The sequence below is a fragment of the Melanaphis sacchari genome, unplaced genomic scaffold (assembly GCF_002803265.2).
Source record: "Melanaphis sacchari strain LSU unplaced genomic scaffold, SCAv2.0 Contig4_pilon_pilon, whole genome shotgun sequence".
NCBI classification, from domain to species: domain Eukaryota; kingdom Metazoa; phylum Arthropoda; class Insecta; order Hemiptera; family Aphididae; genus Melanaphis; species Melanaphis sacchari.
In genome coordinates, this window is record NW_020271335.1 from 6538585 (window position 1) to 6562456 (window position 23872).

General features: G+C 24.3%; 1 protein-coding gene across 1 annotated transcript in view; it reads left to right on the forward strand.

Moving 5' to 3' along the window:
* The first annotated feature begins 363 nt into the window (after positions 1–363).
* The window catches only part of LOC112598885 (trace amine-associated receptor 1), a 55386-nt gene continuing 31877 nt past the window's right edge, over positions 364–23872 (forward strand). Inside the window, exon 1 of the mRNA XM_025345544.1 lies at positions 364–434. The gene's annotated coding sequence lies outside the window, so the exon portion shown is untranslated. The remainder of the gene's footprint in view (positions 435–23872) is intronic.

The following is a 23872-nucleotide window of genomic DNA, read 5'->3' on the forward strand; positions in this document are numbered from 1 at the left end:
CTAGTATAAATCCTGCCATACAAACATAATGATATACATTTTAAAATTAATACTTGGAAACAATTATGCGAGATTTGGGTATGAAAAATTATAATAACACATAGGTACTTAGATAACTATTTAAAACCCAATAATAATTATGTATCATGATCATTGATCGAATTCAATGTCGGAAAACTATAAACCTCTTCTAAAAAATAAATATTTGTAATATTTTTACTGTGTACCTACGCATTTGCCGTCTGTATAGTAATCCTCGCTCATAAATTTGATTTTGCACAGCATGTATAGTGAACGCTTGCGCTTCTGTCTTTTTGTAGTATGGAATCGGCGTTTCAAGTCGCGTAACGGACAGTTCGTTCTCGACTTCGGCTCCGCGAGCTTACGGCCAACCTTTAACCCAAGTTATAATAGACGAACATCGCGGACCATTTGTAAGTATTATATGTTATTTGATTTATATTGAATATTCAAAACTATCTCGTACACGTCACAATTTTTCCCATATAGGTACTTTGAAAATATTAAATGTTTCACCTAATTTAAATTTGAATCAAACACGCAATATAATAAAAATAAAAAATATTTCGATTTTCATGTATGTATTTAATAATTTATTTTATGGATTTATTGAATTGTAATAAGTTAAAAGTTTACATAAAAATTAAAAGAAAATACAACAATGTTAATTAATGGTTGGTGTGTATTATTATTTATTACTAATGTTTACTAAAACTTCATCTCAACTAAATTATACCATGTGATCAATATATATTTTTAAATATAATACAAGTATAAAAATAAGATTAGTTTTAATTTTTTACATTTTACTGAAAATTAATAATATAATCAAGTTTTTAATACATAATATTATAAATCATAATTATACAACATAATGAAGGTAAATAAATATAACACTATTTAAGACATATTTAAAAACACTAGATTTGTACTTAAATAGAAAATATATTTCAACTACATTGGTATTAATCACTACAAATTTGAACGTTATTAAGCTTTTTTTAAACAATTTTTTTTTTTTACAAGATGCCCTTTTTTAATGATATTAGTATTTACATTTTATTGTTTTAACTACTATAAATTATACTACATTTTTTATTTAATAGGTGTAAAAATATAATTCTACGAATAAAAGACAAAAATAATATAAAATCGACTACTAAATTGTCTCGATAAATTGTTATCTATTATTTAATACAATAAACAAAATAAATTTAACTAGTAAAATATCAAACTACTTAATGTATCTGAAGACTGAAACACTATTACCTACATATTAAAATATATATTAACATAAATTGCTTCATTCCAAAAGCCTTGAAATATAATCATAATTTTAACTTGTCATGGTTTTAATTATCCTTAAATTAGTTACTTATTTAAATATTATACTATCAAAATATTATTTAATAATAAATTAAATTACAGGTTGTACCTAATAATATAATTTAAATAAACCAACAGTAAATTATAATTTCTATTCTACCCCGAAATACAACAATCTTCAAAGTAACAATTCTATAAAATTTTTATATTTTAAAACTATTTCTCCTCTCTAAATTAATTTTATTGAATAATTTATATTAATTTAATAATTAATTAGTTATACAATATTATGTTATTATTTAAAACAATTTTTTAAAAATTAGAATTTAGATTGGCATTAAAATGTTGATCAAATAGCAACTGTAGTTTGAAGTTCAAAGGATCGATGTAGGTGGAAAACAATCTAAATTCTAATTGAAATATAAACTATTCATTTAAATAGGTATGACAGGTACCTATTTACAAATGTGCATTTTAGATATATAACCACGTTAATTGTGAGTTAATAACCTATCACTACCTATTTACTCTTCTATAATACCTATGTTTAACCTTCAATTAATTCACTAGGTGTACATTATATTATAATGTCAAGCTGAATGTATACATATAAATAGCTTAATTGTAACAAAGAAACACGATGATCACAATCGCAAACAAGTAACTTTGGATCATGGGATAATGCACAAATCTCTAGGAATTTTCTTTTTTTATGCGATTACCCAAATATATGATACAAAGGATTCAGAGTATTCGAATAGACAAAGACGTTTTACAATCCTTAAATAACACAGAAAATAAATCCTTAACAATGTTAATTACGTTTTTCACAAAGTTATATTATAGAATATGGATTGGTAATTGATAATATTTGGTTTTAAATAAGTTTGGTAATTTTTCATTTAATTTTCTGTCAATGTTAATATTTTCTAAAAACATCATGAAAATGATGATAATAAAAAAAAGTCATTTTATATTGCTTAAGCTTACGTTTATGTATTTCTTATCTAATTTAATTTTAGATTCTTAGTGAGTCGAAAAATGTATTGGTTTAACAATAATAACGTAACTGTGACTTTTATTTTAGATTTTGAGCAGAACCAACCTAACGTAATACATAAGTAAAAAAATAACTTTAAAATAGCTATATCAAAAAAAAAAAAAAAAAAATATATATCAAGAAATATACTTAGTGATATAGGCTGATAATCGACAGATCATTTCCGTTTACAATCATTTTTAGTATACAATGATAACTGATATATCATTAAATTAAAATTTAACACACCTGTAACAATGACCTACTCGAACCTAATAAACAGCAGAATGATATTCACTGGCTTAAATTTTTTTATTTTTTGAACTTAAAGACACTTTTTATACCAAAAAATACTTACCAATCTACAATATTGAGAAAATTGATTCTAGTAACAATTTTTTTAATTTTTATTTTTGGGTCAATTCCACCAAAATATTTTTAACAATTAAAAAATTACGATATTAAACAACACTAATTTTTTTATTTTGTTGTAACTTGTACTTTAAGTCTTTAAAATGGAATAATGTAGATACTTGAAATGTTTAGTAAATATATATATATAATGCATTTTTAAAACATGATACAATTTTTGAAATAGTTTTGATTTTTTAGATCTTTTTATAGACATTTTTAATTTTTTCTAATATTTATTATAGATTTATTGAGGATAACAATTTAATCCACGGTCAAAAAGATTAAAATTGAATACGATATTTTTGATACATTTTATTCAAAACTATTTAAAAATAACAAAAATATGTATGCAAAATATTTTTTATAAACATTAAAAGTTCTAGTTATTATGACATTTAAACGAAAAATAATATTATGTTATAATTCAAAAATATTAATTGTAGACTGTAGAGTCTTAAATTTATTACTGCATATTATATTATAATAATTATTATACAGTCTATACACAGTGCAATTTTGAAAATATTTTGACTAATTTTCAACTAATTATACTATACAAATTTAATGTAAGTAGCTATGTTTAATTATAAGTTTAGAATAGTTATTTATAAAGACAATATAATACCATGGTAATTATTATAGCATATTAAATACGTTTATATTTTAGGCAATTGTTCAACATATTGTATTACCAATATTAAAAAATAAATTATTAAATATCCTTGGAAATAGAGCTAATAGACACCGCCTCTACTAAGAACCATTTAACGTATGCAATGATTTATCATTTAGTTCAAATTTAAAATATTCATTATAGGAACTTATTCAATATAATTACCTGTATTCAAAATCTTCTACACAACAGATTAATTTCCTTGGTTTTTAATAGTACTAATTTTAAATAGTTTTCAGGCTGAAATGAGAATTTAAATCCCATTTTTAACGATTAATATTTCAACTTTGAAATATAATTTTATTTCATTTATTTTAGACTAAAGAAAATAAAACAAATCTTACAAATTATCTGAAAAATGGTACTAGGAATAGATTGGTTGGTAATGCTGCACAGAGCAATTGATAAAACTCTACCATGGTGACTTGTGAAGCACAATATTTACTTGCCATATGACCCGGGAAATTGATCATTGGCATAAGCCCTTGACAGCCAACATATTAATAGTACCTATACATGATTTATATACTTATTTGGATAAGTATAAAAAAAAATCACATTTATCCAACAGTATCCTAATACTAATATAATTAAAAAAGTATATATTCGTTTTAATTAGTTTTTAAGTTTATCAAATTACAACATAAACTATTTATTCGTATAACTATTTATAATTTTGTTCAAAATCAGATATATGAATATTTTGAAAAAATGTAAGTAATAACTAATAATGCTTAAAATTTGTATTATTTGTAGCTACACGCAGTAAATATAATATTAATTTGTTCAGTATACTCGTATGTAGATAAATACAATTTTAATTTAAATTTACAAAAAATCTTAATATATTTTTACAGTATGATTTTTTAATTTTTTATGTAATATAAGTTTATTTATAACTCATGATAAGAAACTAATTATTTCACTAACACCGCTGAAAATATAAAAATTATATTTTTTGTAATTTGATAAACGTTTCATATAATTAGGTATTTAAATCGATCAATATATTTATTATTCTCAGATTCAATATAATTTGTTAAATTAAATTGTAAACATGTACGCAAAATGAACATAAAATACCTACCAATAATTAAACTCATTTAAATACAACAAAATGGTGAGAAATATTTATGTAAGTATATGTAATTATATATTGAAATATATTTTAAATACAATTATATTTGAACATGATAACTATTATATTATTATTAGGTGCATTTGGTTAGAAATTACCTGCCCAAATTTTGATTCTAAATTTATTACGTTCATAATATTGTTAAAATATATTCATGAATGCCTGCATACATTTAAAACAAATGTATTCAGCTGAACTTCTCAAAATATGGAACTAGGGAAATATAGATCAAAAATAATAATGTGTAAATTTGAAACTAGATAGATATTATATTTATCATTTCAAAGGAATGCGTAAAATATATGAAGTATCTACAATAATAAACGTTCACTCACATAGAAAACTATTGTTTGAGAATTGAAGACACCAGACGACTGGTGCTATTTTAAACATATAATAAAAAAATTTCTTATGCACGTAAATGCAAACGACTGTTAGTTAAAAAAAAACCACTAATCCGTAAGACCAGACCGTAGACCGACATCAAAAAGAAATTGTTCAATTCGACGATAATGATAAAATAAAATATTCCACAACAGCAGCATAATAAACAGAAGATTTTATAGAATCATGTATCATTATATATTATTTTAAGGTTAGCGTAAATAACTGTGTTAATTAATATTCATTATAATCATTGTACCTCCATTTATATATACCTGTACGATTTTATACCTAGTTTACGTTTATGGTTTATGACTCGCGCACCAGTCGATGCGTACAATCAGATGTTCACATTAAATTATGTACAAATAGGTTGGAAAACATGAATACAATTATATTATATTATAGAATAGTCAGAAATAAGTCAAAACTCAAGTTTTTAGTTAAACTTATTAGTTATTAACTAAGATTAAAATAATTGGTAATAATAAATATTAGCACTTAGTATTATCTTGTAAATAAAAATTTAATGAATTCAATTTTGACCTAACCTTAGAAAAGTTGACATTTTTAAACAATTTAAAAACAAATATAAAAAATAAAACATGTTATAAGATATTCATAAATAGTTTTTATTTAAAAAATAAAAATTTTAACAACACAATTTTATTTTTATTTACTTTTTAACAATTATTCATTATATCAGGAATAAATACTATTTCAAAAACCAAAATAAAAAATAATATTTATCAATAATATTATACTATTACTAAAGGGATTTACTCTTCGTTCGCTACACTCACCAATCCTCCAGATATAAAATATATGGTCTAAAATGTTTTTTATATTTCAACACTGATAAGTGATAACTGTGTTTTTTTTAAATTTTTATTTATGTATTTTTTTTCCCCGAAAATTTTAAAAGACTAAAAAACAAAAAAAAACTATTAAAAAACTCTTTTATGTGATAGAGATGTATGAGTATTTTATATCTATAAATAATTATTAAAAATTTTTATTCCTATTTACCGCCTTACATTCTTCTACCATTTAAAAGTTTTAGGAATTCTCATAAAATATCTGATGGGATCGGAGTACACAATTTTGAATAAAAAGTGATAATTTTTTGTTTTCATATAAAATACACATAACACAGAAATTTTTCATTCTAACGCACCGATTAATCTTGTGAAAATCTTAAGGTCTACACGACTATGATATAGACGGTCCCTTATTTTTATTTTTTAATCTTCAATTTTCTCAAAATTTAATTACAACTATATTTTTTTAATTTTAATTTTTCATATATTTCATTAAAGATTTAGGAGAATAAAATAAAAATGTAGGAAAGTTATTTTCAAGAAGACTACAAAAAAATATAAAACTATTTTTGAAATAAAATTGCTATGGGTTTACTGGCTCTATTAGTACCTATATCAGAATGAAACTTGGAGTAAATTCATGTGTTGCATTCGTGTTAGGCAAGGATGAAAAATCGTCGCTCAAAATTCCTTTAAACTCTCCTTAAAATCCGGTTCTTATCTTATCCAATGGTCGTTTATTATCTATTTTACAATATTTTATGTTAACCCACATATTTATCAATAAAAAAAATACAATGATTGCTGTAAACGGGAAGGGTAGATTAATAGCAAGACGGTCGTTATTGTAATATTATATAATATAATCCATCTTCTCTATACTTCAAAGAGAATATTAAACTATAGCCTTGTGTTTATTATTGATATACGCTCACAAAGAGTGTGTTGCGTGAGACTATTGGGACTGTATATGTATATGTAAACATTGTAATTTATATTATATGCACAAGTTAGTGTATTCGGTCAATTGTAATAATCGTATGAACAACGATTATATAATACGACTAACAGTCCAAGAAAGACAGTCTTTGTAGTGACAGACATGTATACAGACGGCTGATGGACAGACGATATGATATTATAACATGATAAGCTCCGACACAATAACAATAAACCGTATAAACACTGTTTTATGCGTCTGACTGATCATCCGGTGTTTTATTATTAGTACCGACAAAAAATATTGCTCTATTTAATATTTTCTTTGTGTTACAATAATGTGTGCTCATGAATACACCGCAAAAATAGAAAAAAGTGCGGTAACAAATCGAAAAATTTATCGTACGATTTCAATATTTTTAAATCAGTGATCTAGACAATTAAAACATGGATCTTATAAAATGATTTGATCATTGTTGGATTGGTGGCTGTCATAAATAATAGATATATTTTTATTTTTTGAACAAAATAAGTACTTATAAAAGTTCGAAAAAAACAAGCACTGGTGACTGGTGGTAGACTTATATCAAACACAAATAATCTAAATAAGTAATTTTTCAAAAATGAAAGTATTTTTCAAGTAAAATCACCAAAATGGTTTATATATCAGCTATAAAAATATAAAACATTTTTATACAAGTTTCAAAAGTTTAAAGTTTTTATATTTATTAATATATTTTGTATACGTATATAATTTTTTTTTTTTTTTTAATCAAGTAGAAATAAATAAAGTAAAATAAATATTATATTAATTCATGTTAATAAATATAATACAAAATCAACTATAATATTATAATATATTTTAAAACCTTAATGTTTATGAGCAGGTGGTATAAGGTTTATCATATAAAATTCATATAATATGTTATATAAGTCATAATTCATAAGCACTCATGCGCTAAAATTTGATCTCAAAAATCTACAAATATAATATTCTAAAAGTCGTATGCAATAAAAATTACAAAATTTACATATGAATGGTGAATTGCAATTGCTTATTGAAATTTTTAGTGAAATTAAAAATAGTGAAATAAAAAACTCATATATTAGAAGGTTAAATATAAGCTAAATTCTTAATATAACATATGTATGTACGTATTAGTAAAATTGTAAATTGTGTATCGACTGAAAAATACAATATAGAATAGGTACTTATACTCAAAAATGATTTGATGCATAGGTATCAAAAAATAAGGTTATTATATCTTGTGGCTTTCTATATGAATAGTTGCAAAATGCTTGTAAATCTTTTCTTGTTTATAAGTATCTATTTACTTAATTAAGTCAAGTATTTAAGAGTAAAAAACATAAACTTAGTAAATGGTAAATTTTTTTATTTTCACAAACCTTAGTAAAATTAATTTTTAGATTTCTCTGAAAAACACTTATAGTTTATAATCAACATTTGATATTTTAATACAATGTAATCATGATGTCTATCAAATATATATATATATATATATATATATATATATATATATATATATAACTTTATTATTAAGACAACAATAGGTAATTTATGAATTAAATATTAGGTATTTTAATAGTGAATTTTCTATAATTATCTAAATTATTTTAATTTTACAATAACTAAATAGCTTAATGCTACTTTTCATGTATTTGAAAAATCTGTCTTGTAAATAGGTATAAAAACTGAAAATTTAGATATTTTTCTTCTTGTCGTACACATAGTTTTATTTTTTTTGTATAACAAAGTTTTTTTTACAATATAATGTGTCAAGTGTCCGAACGCTGAGTCCCATAATATCAGCATTTAGCCTTGATAAAAATAAATTTTATATAAATCATAATATATTTTTAAACTCATTTGCTTAAATATATAATTTGTTAAAAACTACTATTGTTGGTCTGGATAGATATATTATGTTATATTCAAATAAACGTAGTAGTCCAGTGTATTTTTCTGTTTTTCTAAATAAAAAGTTATTATTTAAACGACTGTACGCAATATATACGTATATATATGATTATAAACATATATATAGTAAAATATTATTATCGATAATTTTGATTAAGTATATACTATATAATCCCCTCAGGGGGGTACTAAGCAACTAGTACTACGGGTTTGGCGAACCCGGGGCCCCGAGCCCCACACTGACTTTAATTAGTTGGTGTGGACTGGTCCTCCAGGTTGGGGGTTGTGCGTAGGGCTGACAACCCTACCACTTAAAAAATAAATTGTTAAGAAACAACAACATTTTTCTAAGCCTCGGATTAAAGAGATAACGGACCTACGAATTGGAACTTGGAACGTGCGATCTTTGTTTAGGACTGGAGCTTTGACAACGTCTTTATCGTGTCTTGAGCGATACGAGATGGATATAACTGCTATTCAAGAAGTAAGATGGACAAGTTCAGGGAGCTTGAAGTCTCAAGGAATGACTCTGTTTTACAGCGGTGAGGATAAACACGAACGAGGTGTAGGGTTTATAATTAAAGACAATTTACTACCACAAATTACAAATTTCAAACCTATAAATGACCGTCTCTGTTACGTAGAACTTAAATGTAAGTGGCACAATCTGATCCTAATTAACTGTTATTCACCCACTGAAGATAAAAATGAGGAGATAAAAAATGAATTCTTTGATAATTTAGACATGCTATACGATTCTTTACCAGCTGATAAACCGAAAATAGTGATCGGAGATTTTAATGCAAAAATTGGAAAGGAAACGATATATAAACCAACAATAGGATCTGAAAGCTTACATGAAGAATCTAATGATAATGGCTATAGACTGATCTCATTTGCAGCTGCTAGAAACATGACTATAAGTTCCACATGTTTCCCGCACAAGAATATTCATAAACAAACATGGATTTCTCCATGTGGATATGTAAGAAACCAAATAGACCACATAGTAGTTGATTCACGGATTAAGTCCTGTATAAGAGATGTAAGAAGCATGAGAGGGAGTAGTGCTATGTCAGATCATTTCCTCGTAAGAGCAAAAATAAATATCAGAATATCTACAGAGTGGCGAAAGAAACAGAAACATAATGGGAAAATAGATAGAGATGCACTGAAAACATCAACTGCTAAAGTATATCAAGAAAAGTTAATGTCGAAAATACAGAATATACAAGAAAGGCCAAATATAAGTGAAATATGGAAAGAAGTAGAACAAATAGTAAAAACCACAGCTGAAGAAGTACTTGGGTACATACCAGAAAAAACAAGGAAAATGTGGTTCAATGAAGAATGTAAAAGAGTTTTACATGAAAAAGATAGAGCCCGCATGAAAGTACTACATGAACCTAATGAAGATAACAAAAGATTGTTGGCACTTAAACAAAGAGAGGTAAAAAAGGTGATTAGATCGAATAAGAGACTATGGGAAAAAGAACGCATACAAAATATAGAAAATAATAGAAATAGCCATTCGAAAATATTTTTCAGAAAAGCAAATGAAGTAAGACATGGATACAAGCCCAGACCAAATGTTATGAGGAAAAGTGATGGAACTCTTCTAACAGGCAACAAAGAGATCGCATGCGAATTCAAAGATATGTTTGCAAACCTTTTGAACCAGCCAATAATCAATATCACTGTAAACGAGCTAATGACAGTAGAACAGCTACTCGTAGCCCCGTCTAAAAATGAATTAGAAATGGGATTAAATATGCTCAAGAATGGTAAAGCACCAGGCGTAGATGAAATAGTATCGGAATGTTTAAAAAAGGGTGGACCATGCTTACTAAACCAACTTCATAAATTAATAAACATAATATGGGAACAAGAGGAAATACCAGAATCGTGGAGAGTATCCATCCTATGTCCTGTTTTTAAAAAAGGAGATATCATGGAGTGCGAAAATTACAGGGGGATCTCCTTACTCAACACTACTTATAAAATTCTCTCCAACATTCTTCTGATCAGAATCAATCCTTATATTAAAGAAATAATAGGAGAATATCAAGCTGGGTTCATGATAGGGAGATCAACAGTTGATCAAATCCACATAATCAAACAATTAGCTGAGAAGAGTCACGAGTTCAATAAAGACATCCACCTTATGTTCATAGATTATAAAGCAGCATACGATTCGATTAACAGGGAAAAACTATGGAATGTCATGAACAAAATGGGAATACCAGCAAAACTAGTCAGAATGATAAGAGCGTGTGCATATGAGTCCAAGAGTAAAGTAAGTTTTGGAGGAGAGGTATCAGATGAGTTCCCAGTGACAACCGGACTCAGACAGGGAGACGCCCTATCGCCAGCTTTATTTAATATCGCCTTAGAATCAGTTATACGAAAGGTACTAATCCAAGCCAAAGGAATAAAAATGAACAACAATAACGAACTAACCGTAGTGGCTTACGCTGACGACATAGTCCTCATTGCCGAATCAGAGGACGATCTGAGAAATACAACTAGCATCCTACTAAATGAAGGTAAAGAGATTGGTTTAAAGATAAATGAGTCAAAAACAAAGTATATGATACTATCGAGAAGAAATCACAATATTAGCTATTTAAAAGTTGATGATTACAAATTTGAAAGGGTACAGAGCTTCAAATATCTGGGCACAGAGATCAATGAAAGTGCTAATAGCCACGAAGAAGTTAAAAAACGAATTACAGCAGCAAATATATGCTACTATAGCCTAATGCCACTTTTCAAATCAAGATTACTATCAATAAATTCTAAAATAACGTTATACAAAGTCATAGTCAAACCGGTTGCCCTGTATGCATGTAGTACATGGGCCACGACAAAATCGGACGAAGGAAAGTTAGGAGTTTTCGAGAGAAAGATATTAAGGAAAATCTTCGGTCCAAAGAGAAATAACGATGGAGAATATGAGGTGAGAGGCAACAGGGAATTGTATGATTTATACAAGGAACCTACAATTGTTGGGTCCCTGAAGAGTACAAGGATAAGTTGGGCAGGACATGTATGGAGGTCAGAGGGAATGATTGGATCAATAACTAATTGGAAACCCGACACTAAGAGGCCTCGAGGACGCCCCAGACAAAGATGGGTGGATAGAGTAAAGGAAGACCTGAAACTCCTGAACGTAAGAAACGCAGAAGAATGTGCAAATGATAGAGAAGAATGGAAACAATATGTTGTTGCGGCGATGGGCCTTAAGGGCCTGTAAAAGCCCGGGAAAAAAAAAAAAAAAATATACTATATAATAATATAATGTAAGTCTCATCATAAGTATATGCTTATACAGTTGAATCGATATTCGCAAATTTGTAAATAACATAGTATTTTATATCAGAAGTTCAAATTTTTTTTTATTAAACACTCAATAATTTTAATCGATGTCAAATGCAAGTTTTTCAGTACAAAAAACCGTAGTATAAGTTTTTCGTAAATGGTTGTTTGCGGACATATAATACATTAAAATTAATAAAAACCAACCAAAATTGTGATAACTCATATGTCATAGTCGTAACTACTAACTAGATTAAAAACTATCGTATAAAATATTATAAATAATCAATTGAACACTATAAATCTTAAAAGCTTTTTACAGCTATATTTCAATGATAAATTAAATATGTCTTTGTTAATCATATACCTATCTCACTAAAAAATTAAAATAAGGAATACAAGATACGTTGTACACAATATTTTACACTAAAATGTTTTGATTTTACTATGATTAAACTACGATTTAAGAATTTTTTAGCGCCAATTAATTAAATATTGATTTTGACTATTTTATTTACATGTTTTTATTTCTTTGTAATTTAAACAAGTTCTTTATTTATTTCATTTAATTTATAGTAAAAATTGAATTTTATCAAATATGACTTTTTAGATAATTTGTCTGGTATTTGGTCCAGTATATAGTTTTTAATATTGTTAAATATAAATATTATATAACTGTTTGAAAATTATGAAATAAATTAAGATGCCTTTCAATCTTCTTAATTCGTATAGTTATAAACTAGTTATTTGATGTACATATATATATATATATATATATATATTCATTTGGTAAATGTACATTTAGATACAATGCTTAAAATTAAATATACATATTATCACACTATTACAAATCATGTACGAAGGAAAGGTCGTATAACTCCCACAAGAGCTATGCGCAATAATATTGTACCCTTTCAGTCAATGTATTTAAAGTTTTAGGTCACTACATAACACTAAGTTAACGTTATATAAGTATTTTGTACAAACTTAGAAGTACTTCCTTAACCATTCCTTTAAATTATTAAATATTATTAATTGCTTGAGAAAAATTTAATTACACTTAAATTACATAAAATTATATAAAACATTTTTTGTTTTTATTTGATACTGCGAAATTTACGAATTTATTGCTATATAGCACCTTATTCTCGCCAACCCTTTAATTATATTATTGATTGCAATTATTATTATTATTATTGTTATCATTATAATCATTTATCTGACCGAATAATTTGAACATATAACAACTTGTATACATTGTCAAATTATAAACAAAAAAATAATTTATACATTTGCTTATCAGAATAGATTTGTCATTTAAGAGTAGAGACACATTAATGTCGAATCTATAAAAAAGTATCTTGCTTTATCCATTATAACCTTAGAAAGTAGAGTTTATTTTCGGTATAAGAAATTTCAAATAGTACATTATAATACATGTTTCTAAAACTTTTAATTAGTCAATAATTAATTTGTCTCCTATACTCTAAGTCGACTAAATACTAATTAATAATCCATATAATTTATTAAAATATTTTAATAATCTATTTAAACATTTACAAAATTATATTTTAATATTAACTATTGAAATAAAAGTGTTTTTTTCAAACAAGCACGAGTTATATTTGTAATCATTTTTTTTTTTTTTTTACACAGCAACAATATAAATAATTAAATTATAATATTTTGAATAAAAGTTAGTAAATACGTTATAATTTCTATCAAAGGAAACAGAAAATAATTTATAAAAATAGTTATTGCATTATAAACAAGTTTTGATAAAAAATAAATTTGTATACTATTGTATAAACAGTTTATCAAACTGTATAATTTATATCAAATTATACATTAAATTTTTTAATTTTTTATGCATATAAAATAAAATTATGTGAGCAAAATCATTTCATAATAATATGAAAAATGTTATTAACTAACCAATTTTATAAGAACTTATAATCGTATATACTGCTTATACTACTTATACCTGAAAAATTTATGATGTATTTTTAAATACGTATAAATCATACCTATTATGTTTCCATATAATATAAAAATAACAATAATATAAACAATATTAGTAATTGCATTATTTTAAAATATTTCACGACTTTAAAAAATTCAAAATTATTGAATGAATATTCTTGTATGAAAAACATTTTAAAGATAACTAAAAATTATATATTGGATTTTTTTATTATTACTAGATTTTCAATCTTTTCTATAAAGTTAGGGTGAAAAATTCTACACACGAGAACGGTTTGATGATCGTGTTAACATTTTTTGTACTTTATCATTTTTCGAATCTCATATTTCAGGCAATGCGCCAACATGAAATATAAGTTATTACGGCTCCTATAACTGAATTTCCATAAAACGTTAGAATAAATATAAGGATATAATATAGAAATCTGAATATTTAATATAGTGTTTTATTTCTCTTTGTGCACACTTTTTAAAAAAAATAACTTTATCTTAATTATTAATATTTTAAAGCTGTTTACTTTTTTTTTGTGTTTTATTCGTTTTCTCTAAATATTCATACGAGTAAACAATTCCGTATCTATATTGTATACTTATGTACAAAAATATTTATACACATTTTAATACCTAGTTGTTTTGATTTGACGGAGTAGCCAGTATGTATTAAAATATAAAGTACAACATCTGTCCAAATAGCAGTTCTGAAAGCTTAAAACTGCAATATTATTTAAACATTTATACACAAAAATATGCACTGTATTAGAATTATTTAGTCGATCAATACAATTTCAACAAGAAGTTCATAAAAATGTATATTCTATCAATAAATATAAATAAAATATCCAAACCATGCAATATTTACTTAAAGACAACACTTATTTTTCTTTATTGCGTTTATGTCATTTCCCCTCGTTTTTCGAGGAAGATGGTTGCTGTTGTAATGCTATATAACTTATTATGTCTATCTCGATTCTTAAATGTAGACTAATAATTTGTGGCTGATTCAATATAACTCATAAAAAAACAAATCACGAAAGACAATACTAACAAAAGTGTGTATATCAGATTTCAGAAATTTGTGAGAATTCAGATCCATGCAAAATAAATAAATGATAATGATGCAAATTATGAAGAGTTTCGATAATTTATATGATAGGTACCTACTAAGTAGATAGTTTATTTTTTTATATAAATTTATTTTACATAAGTCTATATAATTCTATAGGTACTTATAGAATTATTTATTTAACTCTTGAACAATCAGTTTTATCTCATGGACTTTCGATATGGGTCTGCACACATTGATTTCATGTCAATGTTTTGTCTAAAATTATAAATTTCTTAATTTAAGTTGTTCTTAGTAAACATAGATTATATTCTTAATAAATTTAATTTATTCTGAATTTAAAGTTTCTACTATTACTTAAACTTATGAAAGACTTATTTTATTATTTAAGGATTAAGTTAATATTAGTAAATTTCAGCCGACATATTATTGTAACACAAGAATTAAAAATAATTGTAATTTAATTTTACCGTTTTATAATCCTAATTTCGTGACACTTAGCCCTATAATTAAAGGAATTCCTTTACTTCCCAAGTATGATTTTAATTTAAATGATTTTTTTAATTTTAATAAATACAATTATTAACTATATTAACAATATTTTTACTTCTTTTTAATTTATGCTTATTTTATATTTAAGTCTTTATACTGCGTTTAATATTGAAGTCTTTTATTATAACTTTTTTTTAAGGCCTTATCTTAATCGTCATAAACATTTTCATTGGTGGAGTGTGAATAAATAAGTATTAAATAAAACAAATATACTACCAATTTAGTTACAATAGGTTCCTATTGAAAACAATTTATTATTTAAAATTTAATTTATCCTACAAAGTACAATTTAAGTGCACATATTAGTTGATTTCCAGTTTTTCTATGTATATTTTGAAGGTTTTGCATAATTTTTACAACATACAATATGTATTGTATGCCTTTGTTTTGCTTATTTACTTAAACAATAGATAAATGAAAATTTAAGTGACAAATAAAACATAATTTTTAAATAATACTTGAGTTTACATTAATATATATAATAAAATAAATCAATAACTTTTTTTTACATTGAAGTGAGTGAAGCAGCAAGACGAGTGTCCAAGTTCCGGTCTCTGTTTCCTGTTTGCATTTTATAATTTATTTATACAGAAAATCAAATACATATTTTATATTTTTTTATAGATGACGGATGTTACTATAAGATAATATTATTTAATAGAAGTACAAAATTTAATAATCAACAAATATATTGATAATTATATAATTATCGTTTTTATAAATAAAATTTACGGGAAATTATTTTGTCTGAATAACTAATATTTCTATAAAAATAATAAAATTATAACTATAGATTAAAAACTTAAGACCTTTAACAAAAATAATTAGTAAATTTAGTTGTTAAAAAAAATGTGTAACTCGACACTGTATACAGATTTTATTTTAAATAATGACATTAAAATTTTTGAATAAAAAGAAAAATATTGATTCCGTGCTTCATTATAGACTTATATGTTAAAAATGGTTTATAATTTATTTTTTATCTTCTATGTTTCTTCCAAAATTATCTCTCGTAATTCATTTAGAAACTTTAAAAGATCTGGCTTAAAGACCATCTAAGCCATTATCAAAACTAACATTAAAAAGGTGGTAGCTTCCATATCATATCAAATGTAATGTGTTATTATATCGTATTGTTTTTTTTATTTATTGTATCTTGAAGTAGTACTGTATACGAATTGTTCGATTATTTTAATTAAAAATAATAATACAAAAAAAAAAAAAAAAAAAAATGTATATTTATTTGTATACTGTAAATAATCTTTTAAAATGTCAGAATAACAATAAATTAATAACATGTTATTTATTATCATTCAAAGAACTTGTTTCAAAATTGACTAGACAAAATAAATAATTTTAAAATATAGCATAATGTATCTTTTTTATAACTTATGACTTATAACTCAATAAATTAATAGGAAAAAACAATTATTACATGTTGTGTACAGTTGTTCTAGTACAAATAGAATTTATGTATTTTGATATGTTCTAGTATATATTTTATATTATTTTCTCCTGTTTTAAAATATTGTTCTGTTTACAATTATATATTTACTATTTTTTATACTTCATCTTAGTTGTAAGTTCTCTGCTATAGTTAATGATTTTAAAATTAATTATTATTTATATTTAATTATCTCTATACTCTATTGTACACATAGTAATTAAATAAATAATATAATATTTACTAAAAAATAATTCACTAATAAATATAAAGATATACACAAATGATACAATAGTGCACATACAATTAATAATTTCCTTGTAAATATTTCATGTTATTAAAACTGTTGTCTTTTTGTCTATAATTTTCAGGTTAATAATTTAAATAAGAGTTTCACATTTACTCATTGTCTTGAAGTTAATATGGTGTACGAAACTTTTTAATCGGTGCAAGTTTTACAGTGCACAGGGTGGGTTGTCAATTAAAATTCTATCTACAAAACTTTATTATTCAACTCTCCAAATTTTTAGGTGGACATGACAAAATGCCTCTGGTGTATATTGATGAAAAAGTTGTTTAAAAACAAACAACGAATAACTAGGATTAAAAAGACTTTCTCTTGGTATATTATGAAAAAGCGACTTTCCGCATTGTTTTTCAACAAACTCAATTGCCGATGCCCATAAAACCATTAAAAGCCCCAAACATTGGTGTTATTGTGGTTTTAAAAGCTTTCTGACGATTTATGCTATAATGAACGAAAAGGCGAAATTTGAATTATTGAGATTCACCCCTTTTTGAGCTGTAAATACAATTCTATTGCATCGATATCCAATAATAATCGTTTATATAAAATAAAGAAGTCAATAATCCATTCAAGTACGAGTACTAATTATTATGTATCATACTACACATTTTAGTATTAGTTTGGACTCCAAGCTCATAAAAGTAACTTTATAGTTTATAGTGTTATTTGAATGTATTTAATATCAACTTCCGCCCAAAAAAAAAAAAAAAAATAATGAAGGAAAACAATAATATAGATTAATTAAATAAAAACATAAATGTGTTTTGTGATATTATAACCTAACCTAACGATAATGCCTGCTTTGGTTTAATAAAAAATTCACAGTATTCAACTTTGAAGTAGATAAATGTAATTTTTATAATACCTATATAAATATACTATCTATTAAGTATATTGACCATTTTGCATATTATTTATTTTTAAAACTCAGAACTCAATATTGTACTACCTATTTACAATGTACATGTTAAGCAGATATTATTTATTGTTGTTTGTTTTCTTTAAATATAATAATATGGAATCCTAAAAATGCTACTTATCATAAAATGTCACGCATTAAAAAAAAAAAAAAAGTACCTATGTTAAAATTAAACTTTTATTTAATTTTTTAATTTTTTATTGTGTTTATCCATGTGTCATTTTTAATCCAAAGTATTTATTTGTAAAAATAAATTTAAGGAAAATTAAAGTGTTAGATTAAATTTATTATTTGAAACTATTACGCTATTTTTTTATGTCTCTTACTTGATAAATAATTATTTATATGTGTTTAAAATTATTTTATACATATCGTGGAGTGTATATCTATATGGCTATATCATAGATATTTTTAAACTTTTGATTCATTATATTCCAGATTATGATATTCTAAACAAATTATTTAATAGATAGATACATTTTGTATTACAATATATAATTATACTTATTATTTATTTTTCTAAATGCCGTTACTGATAAGGTTAATGTTATTATTCATTTATTTTAGTTAAAGTGTTTATAATACTTAATTTTTTTTTATTAAACTCAATAGAAAGCCATATAATAAAATTTTAAAAATAGTACAAAACTTTAAGCAAATAGATTGCAACTTTGAATAATTTTAGTTATGTATGGTGTAGAATTTTAAGTGGTAATTGAATAATTTAAAGTTTAAAAACAAGTTTTGTTCAATATTTTCAAAGAATTTTAATTTACTCATGGCTAACGGATTATTAAATAATTTTCTACTGAAATTATTTGTTTCTGCAGTGTATAACAGGAATGCTGAATAGCGATATCATTTTGCTTGATATTTGTTAACTTATACAAAAACCAATAAACATGCGATTCCTCGGCATGCTGTAACTTTTTCTCTTGAAGTTTTTCATTTTTTTCCCAACAGAGTATTTTGTAACTATTATTTTTTTTCATTTTCATTTCATGCCAACACGTTCCTTGGACTTTTTGAACCGAAAAAAACGATTTTCAAATTATTGCACCAAAGCGGATTAGTCGACGTCCGTATTAAACAATTCGTATCGGAGGGTAAAAAGGTCAACGGTCCACTGGGCACTATTGGGCTCAAAGAACTGCCCTGCTGGGCGATTCCGGTGGGACAATTTTTCGCTGACTCTGAACCTCCCCCGGGTCATGCAATAATACGCGTGCAACACACACACACACACACATATTTATATGTTTTTATTTCTTTGAAAACAACAATCGAGAACATTACAAATTAATATTGATTTAATTTCCATAAATTAATTGGATTTTTTCTTATTTAATAAACAGAAAACTGTATAATAATATGTTATACAAAATTCCAATTTTAATAAATATCCATACATTTATTCGTGAATAAAACTATATGTTATAACTTCTGAATAGGTAACATTTTAATGTAGTTTTAAAATACGATGAAAATAAATGCATATTTTAATACATTTTACTATATAATTTTGGTTTATATATTTTTTAAACGAATGTATAACATTTAACTCGTTTAAATGTTTTGCTGTATTTAGTTTCAGTTCTAAACAACTACAACTATATATAGTTTTATTTTTATAACAATAAATCGGGGGTAGAAAATGTCCCTCCAAACTGATAAATCAAACGATTGACGTATTATTCGAAATATAGGAATGGTCGTCATTCATTTCCTGGAAAAAATTCATCGAGTTATTATTTTCTTCTTTATCATGTACCACGTGATTATACCTACAGCATTCGCACTGTTTAGAATTTATGGGAAATAGGAATGGTCATAAATAATTTAAAATAAAAATGTTATCAAGTTATGTCAATATTTTGGATTTATTTTCGTCCTTATATTTGTTTGGTTGTTTGGTTAAGTTGTGTGCAACCTCACGAAATAATAACTACACAACCACTGTATGCAGGAAAAGGGTCATATTTTCGTGTCATAAATCTTTTTCAACAACACAACACCGAATTCCAACTGAGACGGTAGTTCAAAGTTTACGCCGTTCTTCCTAACACTAGTAATATCACGAAAAAATATACATATAATTCACTTGTTTTGTTAAGTGCATATATGGACTGAAATATTTGAATTGTTGAGAAATAAAATCAAAATCCTTCTGAAACTCATAATGGTATGACGTTTGACTAAATATTTGTTTTTCCTTAAATATTTTTATTTTTAAATTTTGTCCCATTGTTTAATTTACCTTCCTAACAAAAGTCATCGGAAATATTATCTTTCAAAACGACTTTTCTGTTATTGAGTATATGTAACACTCCTGAAAACAACAACCATAAATATGATTTTTAAGATTTAATTATAATAATGTTACCGGCAACTGACAAAAAATGTATAAAAAAAAAACTATAAAAGTTTATTGTATTTTTTATTTTGCTTTTGTTTTTGGTTGTAATTCATGTAAAAATATAAATTATTAATTTAAGTACGTAATTTTTGACTAATAAATGCATACAAATATATTAAAATGTAAACTATTTAATTTATTTAACATATAGATGATTATAAATAAATATTACTTTTCTATTGATATATGATTTATAGTATTCATCGATTTAAAAAAAAAAAAAAAAACATTGTCTTACTCTATACTTCAGTTTGGACAAAAATCGTATAATTGCATAGTTAAACCACGTGTAAAAACAACTCAAAGCTTAAAGTTTTATGTTAAAGAAAATGAATCAACTTCAACAAACAATCGTCATCATAAATAAAAAAATCTTATGAAAAATAAATCGAACGAGTCAAAAAGTATTGTAAAAATATATAATTTTGAAACGCTAATACCAATAATAAAAATTTAACAATTTAAAATGAGTCTGAAATTATACTTGCGTTTGTATAAATTAAAATTAATTGGTATAGATAATTACCTAAAGTTTAAAATAAAAATAATAAGGAAAAGAAAAAGAAAATAATGTAAAACTAATAAACTTATCACCCAGTTATTAATACTTAAAAGATGCCTCCAAATAAATGCAATTAAGGGTAGTAATGAGCAAGTGGTCCAAGTCGTCGTCATAAAAAATATAAGGGATAATGAATGCAAAATATGCACTATATATTCTACAAGTATATACAAAGTGTACACATTGTAAAATTATAGTTTAAATTCATTTTCATAGAAAATTAATTAAATTTATAAATCAAAGGTTAGTTAATAGTGTTAACGACTTACGACTTCGAAACACATATTTTCATTCAAATACTATTGGTTTGTTATATATACAGTTAAAATGGACAATGTACAAACTATTTTAGATTCAACAAAACCGTATAAATATAGTATACATTATATACTCATTTAATAATAAATTAAATAAGTATTCATGATATTCACAGGTATTAACATTTTACAAAATACTATTTTTACATAATTTTTAAAGTTAAAATATAATTTCTTTCAGAAAATAATATTTTAGATCCAGAGCGAAGCTATAAATATATTTTACAACCGTTTATTATTTTATTTCTTAAGTTTTCTTAGTTTTTTTTTTTTTTTAATAACAGTAAATAGTATACATTTAATTTCCTTTTCTTATCTCGTTTTACGATAAACTTGAACTAACCATCATTCCACATAAAAATAAAACAAATTAAATAAATGTCAAATAAAATGATATGGTGTAAATATACTGACAAACCATGCTAAAGTGTCATAAATGATTTAAAAGACGTATTAATATACTTAATTTTGGATTGCATTTTTTGAAAACTTCAAAACCAATGTAAATTTTTTTGTGTCATGGATTTGTTTAACAATAAAATATATTCGACAAATTTATTTTTCACGAAAAGTAAGATATTTTATCTCATTAAAATACTCAAATCTAAATACTAGAATATTTTTACAAAATATATTATATTTACACATTTTATAAAAGAAAATGCATTAATTTATTTAAAAAACATCTTTTATACTAAGAGCTTTTTCAAATAGAATTAAAAATATAGCATGTTTTATTTTTTAACTTGATTTAAAATATATGTATTACTGGTATTTTGATATAAAATAAATTTACTTTATGATGGTAGGTAACCTTCTACCACCTTACTTTTAATGTGTTTTTAAACTTTTATATTGAAATTTTACACTTAAAATAAATACATAAAAGATTAATTTAGCTTAAAATGTAAGGCTACTTTGTTTTATGTTTAATTTTTTGAATAAAAAAAAAAAAAACAATAACGTATAATAATAACATTATATAAAGTTTATGTTTTAAGCCATATTGGTGCATACGAGTACAATCAAACTTCTTTGAATAGTGCATTTAAATATTGTCCTATTGTGATTTTAATCTAATTACTAACAAATTTAAATTATAAAGTTTTTGTTATTTGGAAATTATTTTTAAATTATTATATATCAATATAATTTAAAATAAATTTATATGTGTTATTACATTATTCAATCATTGCATATGTTTTTCTTCGTGAATAACAAACAGTAATATTTTATGTTACATGAAATAACTATATCGTGTTAATTTCTAAATTACGAGTACATTAGCATAGACAATCAAACTACCATATAATAACCTTTCAATGTTCTCAAACTAAATAATTTTGAACATGAGTTCAACGATAGTTTTATTATTGTTATAAAAAATAATAACAACTTTACAAAGACCAATGACTAAAAAACAATTTTAATAACAAAAAATCATCCAACTAATAATTTTTCACTTATGAATTATTTTAAAATACTCAGAAATGTTCTTAATAAAATACTCATTTCCTTGCACACCCATTACTCATCAATGAAAAGTATCATAACTACAAAACTGTGAATGAAAATGTTTTTGGACTATTTTATAAATAGCTTAAATCTTTAATTATGGCAAGGAAAATGTAATTTTAAATGTTTTAATACAGCACGAATATAATTATTAAATTATAAATTTAAATGATTAAAAAAATAATCTATTTGAATTTTATCGATAGCCCTTAACTTTTTTTAAAGTTAAAAATAGTCTAAAATATCACTTGTGCAGTTGTCTCGTAAAATTATTTACATGATTTATCGTAACATTTTACAAAAACTATTGAGAAATAAATTCAAAGGTCTTGACAATTGTTTATAAAGTAAAAAGTTGTTTCCAAAATACATAACAGAGGATGAAAAGGGTAATCACATATTATTGTAAAACTAATAGCTTAATTTTTTTCCCTTTAAATAAAAACAGTAAAAATTAATGTTGTTATTAATAATAAACAAATTTTAAGTCTTATTTAATTTACGATATATTTATTTCATGTCAATTCATTTTTTTATTAACTAAATAAAATTCAAGATAAAACGTAAATACATCGTAAGGCCTAAGTATTCCTTTAATAGATCTGGCAAATTAAAATGTTTTCCACATTCAATGAGTCATCGGTCATAAAAAAATAACTAGTATGCTTAATGGAGCAATAATGGAGTATAAAGTCAATCATGAATGTTTCAATTGAGAGCGAATCAATTATCAAAATGTGAAAAATTATGATTGACCACAAAACAAAATGTATTTAGTTTCA